This window comes from Erinaceus europaeus, chromosome 5, assembly GCF_950295315.1.
Source record: "Erinaceus europaeus chromosome 5, mEriEur2.1, whole genome shotgun sequence".
NCBI classification, from domain to species: domain Eukaryota; kingdom Metazoa; phylum Chordata; class Mammalia; order Eulipotyphla; family Erinaceidae; genus Erinaceus; species Erinaceus europaeus.
This window is the reverse complement of record NC_080166.1, coordinates 71414323-71429998: the sequence shown is the minus strand read 5'-3', so window position 1 is coordinate 71429998 and position 15676 is coordinate 71414323.

Below are 15676 nucleotides of genomic sequence, written 5' to 3'. Positions count from 1 at the left end.
CATTTAACAATCACCAAAATTTTATCTTTTTTGCTTCATTAACTCTCAATTTTCTACCACTTGAAATGCAAAAATCTTAGCACTACAATTTTGATCAGTGGGCACATCTATTATTTTCACACCCTGTGAAATTATTAAACTAAAAAAAATTATCATTTAACTTTCTTCATGTCTCAGATGCCAGGGTGGCATGCCTGTGTCTTACTAGGTATATGTGCCTGTATTTGTAGGCATACACTCATAATTGTTTCTATTATCTTTAGTCTGACTTAGAAATGTAAATTAATAGAATTATATAATATTTTCTTTCATGAATGACTTCTTTAGTTCAGTTTACTATCTATAAAATTTTTCCATCTTATTTTATGTAGCAGCTATTTATATGCATATATATATATATTCATCACTGTTTGCACACCAATGTATATGTATACACCAGGTATTGTTTATTTATTCTTCTGAGATGAACTTGGTAGTTTTTCTGTAGAGTATAGGCTATCATGAGTAAAGTAATTATGTCCATTTGTCTTGGATAAATACCTGTACTTAGCATCCTTGATCAAAGGACATGAATGCCTTTATTTTCCTCACTTCCTCCCTCCCTCCCTCCCTTCCTTCCTTTTTTCTTCCTTCCCTCCTTCTTTCTTCCATCTTTTCTTCCTTCCTTTCTTGCTCCCTCCTTCCTTCCTTCCTTCGTCCCTCCTTCCCTCCCTCCCTCCCTACCTCCTTCCCTCCCTTCCTTCCATCCTTCCTTCTTTCCTTCCTTCCTTCCTTCCTTCCTTCCTTCCTTCCTTCCTTCCTTGTTCATTCCTTCCTTGTTCCTTCCTTCCTTCCTTCCTTCCTTCCTTCCTTCCTTCCTTCCTTCCTTCTTCCTTCCTTCCCTCCTTCCTTCCTCCCTCCCTTCCTTCCTTCCTTCCTTCCTTCCTTCCTTCCTTCCTTCCTTCCTTCCTTCTTCCTTCCTTCCTTGTTCCCTCCTTCCTTCCTTCTTTCTTTCTTTCTTTCTTTCTTTCTTTCTTTCTTTCTTTCTTTCCTTCCTTCCTTCCTTTCATTCCACTTTCCTTTCTCCCCCCCCCCCCAGGTTTGGTGACTGCAGAACTACAACATTCACAATTACCATTTTATTTTTCTACTTTTTTAATTTTATTTTTTATTTAAGAAAGGATAAATTAACAAAACCATAGAGTAGGAGGGGTACAACTCCACACAGTTCCCACCACCCAATCTCCATATCCCATCCCCTCCCCTGATAGCTTTCCCATTCTCTATCCCTCTGGGAGCATGGACCCAGGGTCATTATGGTTTGCAGAAGGTGGAAGGTCTGGCTTCTGTAATTGCTTCCCCGCTAAACATGGGCGTTAACTGGTCGGTTCATACTCCCAGTCTGCCTCTCTCTTTCTCTAGTAGGGTGGGTCTCTGGGGAAGCGGAGCTCCAGGACACATTGGTGGGGTCTTCAGTCCAGGGAAGCCTGGCGAGCATACTGATGGCATTTGGAACCTGATGGCTGAAAAGAGAGTTAACATACATTCACCTCAGAGGAGATCCAAAAGGCTAACAAACATATGAAAAACTGCTCTAGGTCACTGATTGTCAGAGAAATGTAAATTAAGACAACATTGAGATACCACCTCACTGCTGTACGAATGGCATACATCAAAAAGGCCAGCAGCAACAAATGCTGGAGAGGATGTGGTGACAAAGGAACCCTTTTACATTGCTGGTGGGAATGTAAATTGGTCCAACCTCTGTGGAGAGCAGTCTGGAAAACTCTCAGAAGGCTAGACATGGACCTTCCATATGATCCAGTAATTCCTCTCCTGGGGTTATACCCCAAGGACTCCATAACACCCAACCAAAAAGAGGTGTGTACTCCTATGTTCATAGCAGCACAATTCATAATAGCTAAAACCTGGAAGCAACCCAGGTGCCCAACAACAGATGAGTGGCTGAGAAAGCTGTGGTATATGTACACAATGGAATACTATACAGCTATCAAGAACAATGAACCCACCTTCTCTGACCCATCTTGGACAGAGCTAGAAGGAATTATGTTAAGTGCGCTAAGTCAGAAAGATAAAGATGAGTATGGGATGATCCCACTCATCAACAGAAGTTGAGAAAGAAGATCTGAAAGGGAAACTAAAAGCAGGATCTGACTAAATTGTAAGTAGGGCACCAAAGTAAAAACCCTATGGTGAGGGGTAGACATGCGGCTTCCTGGGCTGGTGGGGGGTGGGAGTGGGTGGGTGGGATGGGACACAGTATTTTTCTACTTTTTATAGAGGCAAGAGACAGAGACAGTGAAATAGAGGATAGAGAAATAGAAAGAGAGACACCTGAAGCATTGCTACAGTGCAGTTAACACATCCCACCCTAAGTTGGGAGCTAGGAGCATATAGGAGAGCATTTTTCCTCCTTCTTCTTGTATTCTTTGTTTTTAATTTATTGATTTAATAATGATTGACAAGACATTAGGATAAGAGGGGAATGTCTCATTTTCCTTCATGCTTCTTTCCATCCATACCATTTCATACTGCCTCCGCAACCAAATTGATGCAGCCAGTACCTCCTTGACATGTTTAACTTTAGACAGTATCCAGACATGTCAGTCCTTCAGCTCCATTGCTCAGCTGGGCAGTATTTCTTTTTCTAAGGAACTAAAAAGTGCATTCTAGTGCATTATACAATTTTACTACATCACTGCAGAATATAAAAATTTAAGTTGTTCTACATATTCACAAATTCAGTAAATAAAAATACTTTCAAGTTTGTATTTACCATGTGTATGATTTAAGAGAAACCAGTATCTGTGTATAGAAAATATATTTAAAAAGTTTAAATCTCAATGTTTTAAAAATATTTATTTCACCATTAATATAATTTAATCCCTAATATGAGATGTATATCTTGTGTTTTTACTTAATATGACACTGTAACTTCAATTGTTCTTAACTTAAATGCACAAGGTATTTTCATTTTTGTTTTACAGAGTTCTTTCTGCTGAATTGAAATACATAAAATAAATTTAATAAACCTTATGGGAACTTAGGCACTTACCCAGAAAAAAGGTTTTTGATTTTTTTAAAAATCACTTTTACAAATAGAGAGTTACTGTCTCAGAATTCAGGAACATAGACTCTAATCATCCTGAGTTACACTAGCTTTAAAGAGTGAAAGCATAGTTGAGGAATTCTGTAACTCATGAAATGTTGATTTAAAAAAAAATACAGAACAGTTGAAAACTTACTGACAACAGTTAACATTACAATAAATAAATCAATAACCACAAGGGCTTGAGTTTTGCTAAATTAGCAGCTTTTAGTGGGAAACCATGAACTTTATTACTAAATATAACTATATATAAATATATATATATATATAAATATATATATATAAATAAAACTTTATTACTAAAGTGTCAACGGGGCAAGGTAAATCTGCAAAGGAATAAAGTTGGCTCAAAAAAAGAAAAAAAAGCAGAAAACCTTAGCATGATGGTCTTTAAAGCTTTACTATACAACTAGTACATACAGTTTAATTACTCTTATTTGGTTTTCTCGGATTTTCTAAGAGTAACATTATTACTAGTTATGAAAGACACAGGAGAGCTGTGATCTGAGGGGGGTGAGAAGTTATTTGCCTCTGTGTATATGTGCATTGGCTGTTTAATGATATTATTTTTACTTGTTTTTGAATACTTTGTGGCTGACCCGGACTTTGATAAATAAATGAAATGAGTATTTTACTAACTAATTTTATAATGTATATTCAGCCTACCATTAATTTTGCCAAGTGATGCAAAGGAAAATTAAAAGTTAACATCAAGTAGTTCATTAAGGTGCACATTACTTTCTCATCTTGAACAGAGTTAAAGGCTAAGTGCGTTGAGATAATCGTAGGAAATGTATCTTTCTTTTTTTCACATGCTTTAGAAAATGTTGAATTGTTTTCAAAATCTGATGATTGCATTGTTTTACATAAATTTTTATACAATGTTCATAATTTTATACAGGACAATTGATATGTAATTTCTTTAAAATTACCCAGCAATACATTTATAAAGCTGAGTTAAATGTTATGTTTTCAATTTCACTTTTAATTTTATGATACTGATGATTCTTATAATTCAATGTTAAATTTAGCTGACTGTTTAAATATTTTCACTGTAATTTTGTGTAGAGAATATACATCTATATGAAATACATAACCAGATATTCAGCCTACCTACACTAGATTTCGCTGGAAGCTGACAAGATTGGTCCTTTGGGAGGACACCTGTTTTGTTATGCATGTAGACTAGCTTCCAACCTGGTTCCCCACTGCCCTGGAGAAAGTTTCCATGTTGTGTGGTCTATTTCTCACTCCCTCTATCTCTACCTCTCTCTATCTGAAAAAGTAAGCTCGACGTGGTTATGTCCTGACAGCAACAACAGAATATTCACTGAATGATATAAAAGGAGGGGGGAAAGGGAGTAGGGCTGTAGTGCCCCTGGTTAAGCACACATGGAGCTAAGCCCAAGGACTCCAAGGACTGGAGTAAGGATCCTGGTTCAAGCCCTTGGCTCCCTACCTGCAGGAGAGTCTCTTCACAGGCAGTGAAGCAAGCCTACAGGTGACTTTCTCTCCCACTCTCTGTCTTCCCCTCATTTTTCCATTTCTCTCTGTCTTGTTCAACAACAACGACATCAATAACAACAACAACAATATAACAAGGGCAACAAAAGGGAATGAATAAAAGAAAGGGAATTTTTTGTTATATATATATATTTGTGGAATCTACACATTTTTCATAGTAAATGCTTGGGAAAGAATGAACTTGAAGTCTAATTATTTACCAATGTTGCAAGTAATGAGGGCTATTGAAAATTAAAGTTTAGTCAAGTTGTATTGATTATATATTGCATAATAAATACAGAAACAGTTCTGAAGGCTATATTTTATTCATAAAAATTATGTTTATAACATGACTTTAACAGAAACCATAGGGCAGGAGGTTTAATAAGTGCTTCTTAGTTGGGGAAGATGAGAAGTTCAAGATCAAAGTGATGACAAATGCATTACTGATGAAATGCCCATGCCCACTAGTTCATATGTGGCTGTTTTCTCATTTTGCTTTCCCTTTGCAAAATGAGTGAGAGAGACCTCAGGGGTGTTTGTGCAGGGGTTGCGGGGTGGGGTGGGGCAGGCAGCTCCCTGCTCCCTGAGCTCCCTTAAGTCATAAGTATTTTAGGGCATGAATTCTGTTATTTAGCCTTCATTCCTCATCTAATCTTGTCCCAAAGGCTCCACTTGCCTAATTCCCTGACACTAGGAGTTAGGATTTCAACAAGTCAATTTTGAGAGAACACAGATTTACCATCTATAATATACCCTGCTACTAAGCTGGCACAATGTCATTGGATGGAATGTCTAAATTAGTATAGAGATAGATAAAAAAAGAAATCCTCATTATGAACCCACTCTTAGTATGCTAATCACTATTCCAGATAGTCATGCCATTCCTGAAGATAAGTGATATTAACATAATCAATCACTACACTGATTGTTAATATGATTGTGTAATCTAACATCTGGTAAAGATTTAAGATTAGTGTGTTATTGACCTTTCCAATTTCAATCCTAATTTTCTATTTTATTTTATTTTATTTACTCATCTTGGATAGGTACAGAGGGATATTGAGAGGGGAACAGGGAGATAGAGCTACCCCATTACTCATGAAACTGCCCCTGCAGGTGGGGAGCTTGAATTGGAGTATGTGCACTTTGTAACAGGTACGCTCTGCAAGATGAGCTGTTACTTGTGCTGACGGCTCTATCTTAGCCGACCTCTCCCTATTATACAATCCCAAATAGCCAGGCTCTTTTCACAGTGCTAGATGGAATAAAGACTCATCACCCGACCTGTGCTGGATTAGCACAGTCAACGGCCAAGCCTTTCCCACTACGAGACAGGTTCTCAAGATCTTCCCACACAGTCATCACCGCCCAGCTATCATCCACATTGGTCTTCAGCTCCCACTGATTCTGTGCTCTGAGAAACTAAGATGGAACTTTCGGAAAGCAAACTGGCGTCTGTTGAGTGATCTTACCAACAAATCTATTCCTGCAATTCCAATTAATTCTATCCCCTCTGAAGATTCCTACAGGCTCTTCCGCCAAGCCATCTTCAAAGCAGCTTCCCAAGCTATTCCTCATGGGAGACGTGCTAACTATACGCCTTGTCTTGATGCTGAATGCGAGCAACTACTAAAGCAGTATGATGAGTCGGGCAACCCAGATGTGGCTGACCATCTCATTGCCTCCCTGGATGCAGCATGCCAAGCCCGCTGGCAACAACTCACGGAAAGTCTGAACTTCACCCACTCAAGTAGGAAGGCCTGGATGTTTCTTCATAGTCTGGGTGCCGGTAGCCAACCCTCTCCCATCTCCCATCCTCCCATATCTCCAAACTCAGTGGCCAGTCACCTAACTCAAGTTGGACGTGTTAAGATCGACCCAGTCTGGAAAAGAGAAATTTCCCATGAGTGGTCATCCCACTTCCATTTATCTTGTCCATCTCCAAAACTCTCTCCCTTTACACTGTCTGAACTGGAAGACTCTTTGAAGAGGGTTAAACCAGGAACGGCTGCTAGCTATGATAACATCACCCCAGAACTCATTCTTAACTTGGGCCCCGTGGCAAAGAAGTGGCTCACTTCATTCCTGTCCCACATCTTGGAATCCGAATCTATGCCCAAAATTTGGCGTCGTGCGAAGATAATAGCAGTTTTGAAACCAAAGAAAGACCCAACACTGGCTGCCAGCTATAGACCAATTTCTCTCTTCTCCGTGTGTTACAAACTCCTTGAGAGGCTGCTTCTGTCACGAATTTCTCCTCTTACAGAGAAATTCCTATCACCCGCCCAAGCTGGTTTCCGCCCAGGAAGATCTACCTGCGAACAAGTCCTGGCCCTCTCAACTTACATTGAAAATGGATTCCAGAAGAATTTAAAGACGGGTGTTGTCTTTGTTGATCTCACAGCAGCCTATGACACGGTCTGGCACCGTGGTCTCCTAGTCAAGATCTCAAAATGCCTGCCTCCATGGGTGGCCAACACTATATTGTTTCTTCTCCAAAACAGAAGATTCCGGGTGCATCTGGGTGACAAGTCTAGCAGATGGAGACTTGTCTCAAGTGGCCTCCCCCAGGGCTCTGTTCTGGCTCCTACGCTATTTAATATTTACATCAATGACCTCCCAGAAACTTCTTCAAGGAAGTTAGTCTACGCCGATGACATCTGCTGTGCAACTCAGGCATCCAAGTTTGACATCCTCGAGGAAACACTCATGAAAGACATGTCTCTGATATCTGATTATTGTAAAAAATGGTGACTAATCCCTAGCACTGCAAAAACGGTATCATCTGTTTTTGATCTACACCATGCCTCGGCCTCGTGTGAGCTTAATGTGCAGCTTGACGATACGAGAATCCGGCATGAAGCCCAGCCAGTCTATCTTGGCGTTACTCTCGATCGCACCCTGTCATTTCACGAACATCTCATAAAAACTGCAGCAAAGGTGGGTGCGAGGAATAACATCATTGCAAGACTGGCCAGCTCCTCATGGGGTGCGAGCACTTCCATACTACGATCATCATCTCTGGCATTATGCTATTCCACTGCAGAATACTGTGCCCCAGTATGGTTCCGTAGCCCCCATGTCCACTTGGTCTATCCAAATTATATTCCTCCATGAGGATAATTTCTGGAACCATCCGTTCCACCCCAGTTCCATGGCTGCCAGTTCTTAGCAACATCGCCCCGCCAGATATTCTTCAGGATGCGGCATCATCTAAGTTCATTTCCCACATCTACGCTCGACCTGACCTGCCAATATACGCGGATATCTTCGCCCACCCTGTCCAACTCTTGACATCTCGTCATCCAATCTGGTCCCCTACGCCTACACTGAACTTCTCTGTTCCAGACTCTTGGAAACAGAGTTGGCAGTCAGCTGAGGTAAAGAACAAACACCTCATCACAGACCCCTGCAAGCGTCAACCCGGCTTTGACCTAGCACGTTATGATTGGGCCCTCCTCAATCGCTATCGAACAGGCCATGGCCGGTGCGCCGCTATGTTCCATCGCTGGGGAGCCAGAGACGACCTGAACTGCCCCTGCGGCTACAGATAGACTATAACCCACATAGTCAACGACTGCCATCTCTCCAGATTCAAAGGAGGTCTTGAAACTTTACATCAGGCTCAACCTCACGCTGTTGACTGGCTATGGAAGAAGGGCAAATGCTAGAAGAAGAAGAAGAAGAAGAAGAAGAAGAAGAAGAAGAAGAAGAAGAAGAAGAAGAAGAAGAAGAAGAAGAAGAAGAAGAAGAAAAAGAAGAAGAAGAAGAAGCTGTTACTGGCACCCTGAATCCTAATGTGAGAAACTCCTAAAACATATGTCCCAGTAAAAGTCAAAAGAGGCAATCGAAACAATTCTATAGTCTTCCAAAATGAGGTCTTTGTTTTCATCAAGAGAAAAATGAGAAAAATTATTTACTTTTTTTTTAACTGTTATTGTGGTTATTATTGTTGCTGTTATCGATGTCATTGTTGTTGGATAGGGCAGAGAGAAATGGAGAGGAAGACAGAGAGGGGGAGAGAAAGATAGATACCTGCAGACCTGCTTCACTTCCTGTGAAGTAACCCCCCTGCTAGTGGGAAACCAGGGGCTTGAACCAGGATCCTTACACTGGTCTTTGCTCTTCACGCCATATGCGCTTAACCAGATGGTATACTGTCTGACCCCCAAATGATTTGCATTTAATGTAGAATTGCCATGTCCACCCTCTTTATCTCACTGAAAAAAGAAAGAATGAGATGTCAAGATGTCATGAAGCCACACAACCATGCAGTCCTGACAACACACACACACACACACACACACACACACACACTTTTTCTTTGCTTACTTATTTGAAAATTCAAATTTAAGGGCCAGGTGGTGGCACACCTGGTTGAGCACACTTGTCACAATGTGCAAAGACCTGGGTTCTAGCCCCTACTCCCCACTTGCAGGGGGAAAGTTTTGTGAGTGATAAAGCAGGGCTGTAGGTGTCTCTCTGTCTCTCTCCCTTCTCTACCACCCCTTTCCCTCTTGATTTCTGGCTGTCTCTATTCAGGTAAATACATAAAGATAATATTTTAAATTAATAATAATAAGAAGAAGAAAATTCAAATTTAAACACAAGTAAAATTACAGAACTGACTGCTTTTGAATGTTTATTTTAGATTTTTGGCCTTTAGCTGAAGGGCAAAGGGATATATTTCAGCTGAGTTCACAGGAAGATCAATTTAGGAGAACTGGCAGCTTAGTTTATCCACTATAAAATGGTGCTATATGCTATATATGCCTTTATTATCTTTTGTACATTTATCTACCATAGCATAACAAAAGTGGTTAGAGGAATTGCATACAACTGGTTGAGAATTCACATTGGAGAAACTGTCCTAACCTTCTTCTCATGGGACTTGTCTGACATGTGTTGTGCGTTAACACACTTAGGTGAAGATCTGTGAGTATGTTTACTCAGAAACCCAAAACATCAAAAGTAATTACAACTTCTGTGCAGACAGTTCTTTTGAAAGAGTAGCTGAATTGCTATGTAATGTATATCACTACATTATATATATTATTAAGTCAGAGAAATCCCATTTTTTAATCTAAAATTATGATTATGAAGGATTTTTAGTAACCTCATATATACATAAAAGTTACTGTACTGCAAAATAAATATACAAAGATTAAATAAAGTATAAAGTCATATCAGGGTCAATTTAAACTTAAGTAACAAGAACAAACATATACCTGGAAATGGATCATATGTGATGCTGACCAAGGAAATGTTATTAACAGATAAATAAATCTGATAGATAAGCAAATCTAAACTGTATTATGGTTAAAATGGAAAAAATGTGCTGGTGAAATCATTGATTTTGTTGAACACTGGTGGTTGCAGTTACTTCTTTATTTCCGATTTCCTATTCAACTGTTGTTCAAAACTTTGTATTAAAAATGTATACTTTCTTTTTTGGGTTTTCTTTATGAAGGGTTAGTTCTTTGAGGGGTACGTTAATGGTTTACAGTGCAGTTTTTGGCACTTGGGTACAGTCTCTCCTCTCTCTATGCTAGGTATTTGCAAAACCCCATTAACCCCGACCTAGGTCCATTTCCATAATTGTATACTAGGTCATGAAAGCCAAGCCGTCACTGCCCCACCTTGGCCTTGTGCTTCTGTCCCAGAGTCCTTTACCTTGTTGTAACACACCCAACCAGTCCAATATTTACTTTAAGTTCTCCCTTTTTGTTCTTGTTTCTTATGTTCTGCTCATGAGTGAGATCATCCCATATTCATTCACTAGTAGTGAAGCAGGTTTGCAGGTGTCTCTATTTCCCCCTTTCCTCTCAATTTCTCTCTGTCTCTATCTAAAAATAAATTAATAAAATATCAAAAATGCCACCTCAATTGAAAAAAATTAATGCTTACTTTAGTTTTATGGCACACTCATTAAAATAGTTTAGCTTGCCTAAATAAAAGTCATTAAAATAATAATTTTGAGAGTCAAGCAGTAGCGCAGCAGGTTAAGCGCATGTGGGGCAAAGCGCAAGGACCAGCATAAGGATTCCAGTTTGAGCCCCCAGCACCCCACCTGCAGGGGAGTCACTTCACAGGCAGTGAAGCAGGTCTGTTGGTGTCTATCTTTCTCACCCCCTCTCTATCTTCCCCTCCTTTCTCTATTTCTTTTCGTCCTATCCAACAAAGACGCCATCAAAAACAACAACAACAATAAAAATAAGGGCAACAAAGGGGTAAATAAACAAATATTAAAAAATTAAAAAAATAATTTTAATAATGCCACCCATTAGCTAGAATGCAGACTCTTTCACTCATCATACATACACTTAGACAAGAAACCCTGCACTGATGTGTTTTTAAGTACTAATTATTTAATTAAGTACCTGTGCAATCTGATTGGAGAAACCAATCAGTAAATGCAATCAAACATCATTGATATTCAAATGAAACAGCAAAAACTTACATGTAGTTATATTTATTTAGTTTTCAAAATATGAATTTATTTATTTATGAGAAAGAGTGAAAACTAGAGCATTACTATGGAGCATGGGATTGAACTAGGGACCTCATGCATGAGAACTCAGTGTTTCATTCACTGTCAGTCTCATGACAACCACAAGGGAATGATTTTTGAAAATTTATCAGCTTCTGATTTTTGAAACACATATCACAAAAGGATAGGGATTTTAAAGAACTTCATAATCTAAGACAAAGCAATGTTCCCATACAGCCACATAAAATATGTAAAGGTATCACAGTTCAGATGTTATATTTTATAAGTATGTCTGCCATAGTCAAAAGAACCATGACTTCACCTGAAATAAAGTGGCATCTTGTTTTAATACATTCTTCTTCTTTTTTTTTTTTTTAATGAATGGTGACTCACAGGCAGGTCACATTCATACAAAGAAATGTAAAGCAAAGTTTCAGACTCTTCATTGCCAGATATGTGACAGAAGAGGAGTTTAAGTTGTTAAATCATTAATTATATAGAGGTTAAGATTTTCCTTCTTTGAGAGAGACAATGTTTGAAAAGTCGAAAATGTCTGGCAAACAAAAAGATCAATTCTGAAATCTAATTAAATTTGTTTCTAAATTGGTGTTTTCCTTTAACTCATTTTCAAATCTTTCTGTATCACTATTTTTTTGTGTTACTGAATTTTTTGTTACCTATAGTTGAAGTATTTTTGTATAGTAATAAAAATTAAGCTCCTTTTAGCATATTTAACTCCTGATATCTATTTTAGTCCCTTATATAAAAATTGAATAGATGTAGTTGAGTCATAATTATACTGTAATTTGTTTTATTCATGCAGAAAACCCAGGCTTTTTTTAAGATTTATTTTTATCTTTTTATTGAAGGGAGGGAGGAGGAGGAAGGAATAGCTATGGCATATGTAATTCCAGGGATCAAAACTTGGTTCTCATGCTAATCTGTGCTTTATGACTGAAACAACTCCTAGCTCTGAACTTTTGGTTTTTAGAACAGTTATCAATACCTGTTTAGATAAGTTGTAAATATTTAATCAATTTATTATTGAATTAATAATATTGTAAAAGAGACTAGACATTGAGGTTGTGTGAGCAAGGAGACATAAAATAGAGTAAATATTTATACATTTACAAACATGATATTAGTTCCTAAATTAATTATTCTTCTGCTTATTGATTTAACATTAGTTATATAAATATAAGTATACCAAGTGGTGGCTCATCTGGTTGAGTAGCATATGATACTGTGCACAAAGACCCAGATTCAAGCCTAAGGACCTACAAGTAGTAAGGAGACTGCATAAGTGACAGAGCGGTGCCACGGGTGTTTCTGTTTATCTGTTTTTCTTATTCTCTATAGAAAAGAAAATGGCCACCACTCATGGTGGATTTCTGTATATGCCAAGTGTCAGCAATAACCATGGTCAAATAAATAAATAAATAAATATCATATAAGTTTCAAGAATATAGCATTCACTTCAAGGCATGTATACACCATACTATACCATACCCAACAACAAAGTTCTAGTCCCTTCACTACAGTTAACTGACCTCTCTACCTATTTCTCATACCATTTCTCTCTGGTAACCTCCATTTCGTTTTTGGAGTCTAAGAGTCATTTTTGGTTGTGTTTTGCTATTTTGTTGGCTATGTTTACATGCCACCACAATATTGTAAAAGCATTCAGTATCTGTCTTGTTTTTTCCAATTAATTTCATATATCGTTATCATCACAGGTTCTACCCTTGTTGTCACAGAGGATAAAAGTCCATGTTTTTATAACAGTAGCATACCATTGAATATATAAGCTATAGATTGATCCACTCATCTGTTGATAGACATTTAGGTTGTTTCTATGTCTTGTCAATTGTGAATAGGGGTGCAGTGAACATGAGGACACATAAAACTTTTGGAACTCTGGTTTTCATGATCTTTGGAAAAATACCTAGATGGGTGACTGTGATGGTGCACCTAATTGAGTGTACATGTTACAATACACAAGGACCCAGATTCAAGCCACCAGTCCCCACTTGCAGGGATGAAGCTTCACAAGTGGCAAAGCAGTGCTATAGTTGTCTGTCTCTCTCCATCTCTATCACCCTCTCTATTTTGATTTCTGGCTGCCTCTACTTAGTAAATAAGTAAAGATATATTTTTTAAAAAAGCTTGCATGACAAGAAAAATATTTTAAAAAGGGAAAGTACCTAGATACAGGATTTATTAATTTTATTAAATACAATTATTATTTTTATTCTCCATATTGTTTTGTAAAGAGGATGCATAAATTAAAGTTATTTTTTACTTCACAGTCTTGCAAAATCTTATTGTTTCCATTATTATAGACAGAGATCATTCTCACATGTATAAGACAATATCTAACTGTATTTTTGATTTATATTTGTGTGTGTGTTCATTTATTTTTATTATACTTAATTATAATACTTATAAATAAATATTCAACAGTTCATTAAACCCAGAATGTATTTAATAATTGCATTTGATATTTTTAAGCTAAATACAATTGTTAATATACAGTCACACTCAGTGTACTATTGTCAATGTGGTGATTCACTTAATTTCTTTTTTTTTATATTTAAAAAGGAAACACTGACAAAACCATAGGATAAAAGGGGTACGATTCCACACAATTCCCACCAACAGGACTCCGTATCCGATACCTTCCCTTGATAGCATTCCTATTCTTTAACCCTCTGGGAGTGTGGACCTAAGGTCACTGTGGGGTGCAGAAGATGGAAGGTTTGGCTTCTGTAATTGCTTCCCCACTGAACATGGGCATTGGCAGGTCTATCCATATTCCCAGCCTGCCTCTCTCTTTCCCTAGTGGGGTGGAGTTCTGGGGAAGCAGAGCTCCAGGACATATTGGTGGGGTTGTCTGTCCATCTTAGCATCTGGAATCTGGTGGTTGAAAAGAGAGTTAACATATAAACCCAAACAAATTGTTGATTAATCATGAACCTAAAGGCTGGAATAGAGCAGACGAAGAGTTGGGGGGGGGTCTCCATTTTGTAGATAGCTAGTAGACATATTTTAGTTATATTCCAAAGGGCCTGTGGCTATGCTATTATTTTATTTTATTTTTTCCTGAGCCTGAAATCTGATATGCAGGTGGATCCAAGTTATTGTCTAGGGAGATGATGTCATGGCTGGCAGAAGCACCAGAAAGCTGAATCAGGTAAGAGAGTAACTTCCAAATATTGGAAAGGTATATAAATATTGTTGCCTGTAAACCCCATCGATTTGATGTAATCTGGGGCCTATTTTCAGCTTAGGAGCCTATGTGACCTCTGCATCCCTGTAGATCTGAGCTCACATTCTGTGGTCACGAGTAGGAACGTTCCAAGCTTTAGGAGCAGTGAATCAGAGCTGCAGGTGTCTCTTTTTCTCTCTCCTCTATCACCTCCTTTCCTCAAAATTTCTCTCTGTATCTACCCAAAATAAATAAATTTTTGAAAATTGTTATATTGGAAGTATTTTCAATATATATGCTCTTATCTTTCTTTCTTTATAATAAATATATTTTATTACTAAACTCACATGACTGAGTCTGCTTTTTAATCCTTTAAGATTGTTAATAACAAAATGTATTATGATAGCTTAAAGAATTTGGGCACATAGTTCTGTTGTCTGGGAGGTGGTGCAGTGGATAAAGCGATGGACTCTCAAGTATGAGGTCCTGTGTTCAATCCCCAGCAGTACATATGCCAGAGTGATGTCTGTTTTTTTCTCTCTCTTCCTTCTATCTTTCTCATTAATAAATAAATAAAATACTTAAAAAAGAGAAAGAAAGAAATAGACCCCTTGGAAGAATGGGACATTCTCTACCATTGCTGATCTATGTTGAGGACAAGGTCTTATGGGGGCCCACAAAGGGGTCTTTTGTGTTGTTCCTGATAGATAATGGGTAACAATGGAGAGAGGGATTTATTCAAGGTCTAGGTCCATCATGTCTGTTTGGGAATCTCAGGACATGTTTATGGATTATTTCCATTTTGCCATTCATGCTGAGACATATAATTCTAAATGGGCCTACTGTATTTACACTTATGATCATTGTTATTTCTACATGACTTATCTCCATATTAGAATATGTATTTGATGAAAGATGTCTGCTTCATACTTTTGTGTACCTTATAGAATCTAAGAAAGATTTGGTTGGTAGTTGATACTCATATGTACAGTTTGTTTTTTCTTTCTTAACTGAATATTTTTATAGTTAATTATATACCTATTATATATGTATGTTTAAAGAGCATAAAAACAATCTATACTCAGTTAAAAACTTTTAGTATCTTTTTCTTAGTTCAGGTGTAATTGAAACCATTTTAGAGTGCTGCATCATGATTAAGTACTACTAATCCATACGAAATCATGTGAAAAGAGATTTCAACAATAACTGAAATGAAGTCAAATTTAAATTTAAATGAAATCAAATTTAGTGTGTCACAGTAAGGTAGCAATTTTCATCTTTAAGCTTAGATGATTTCACAGGTATTTTCAATGAACATTACTCTTAACTAAAAGCAAAAATATTTGAAACACATGAGAAGTAT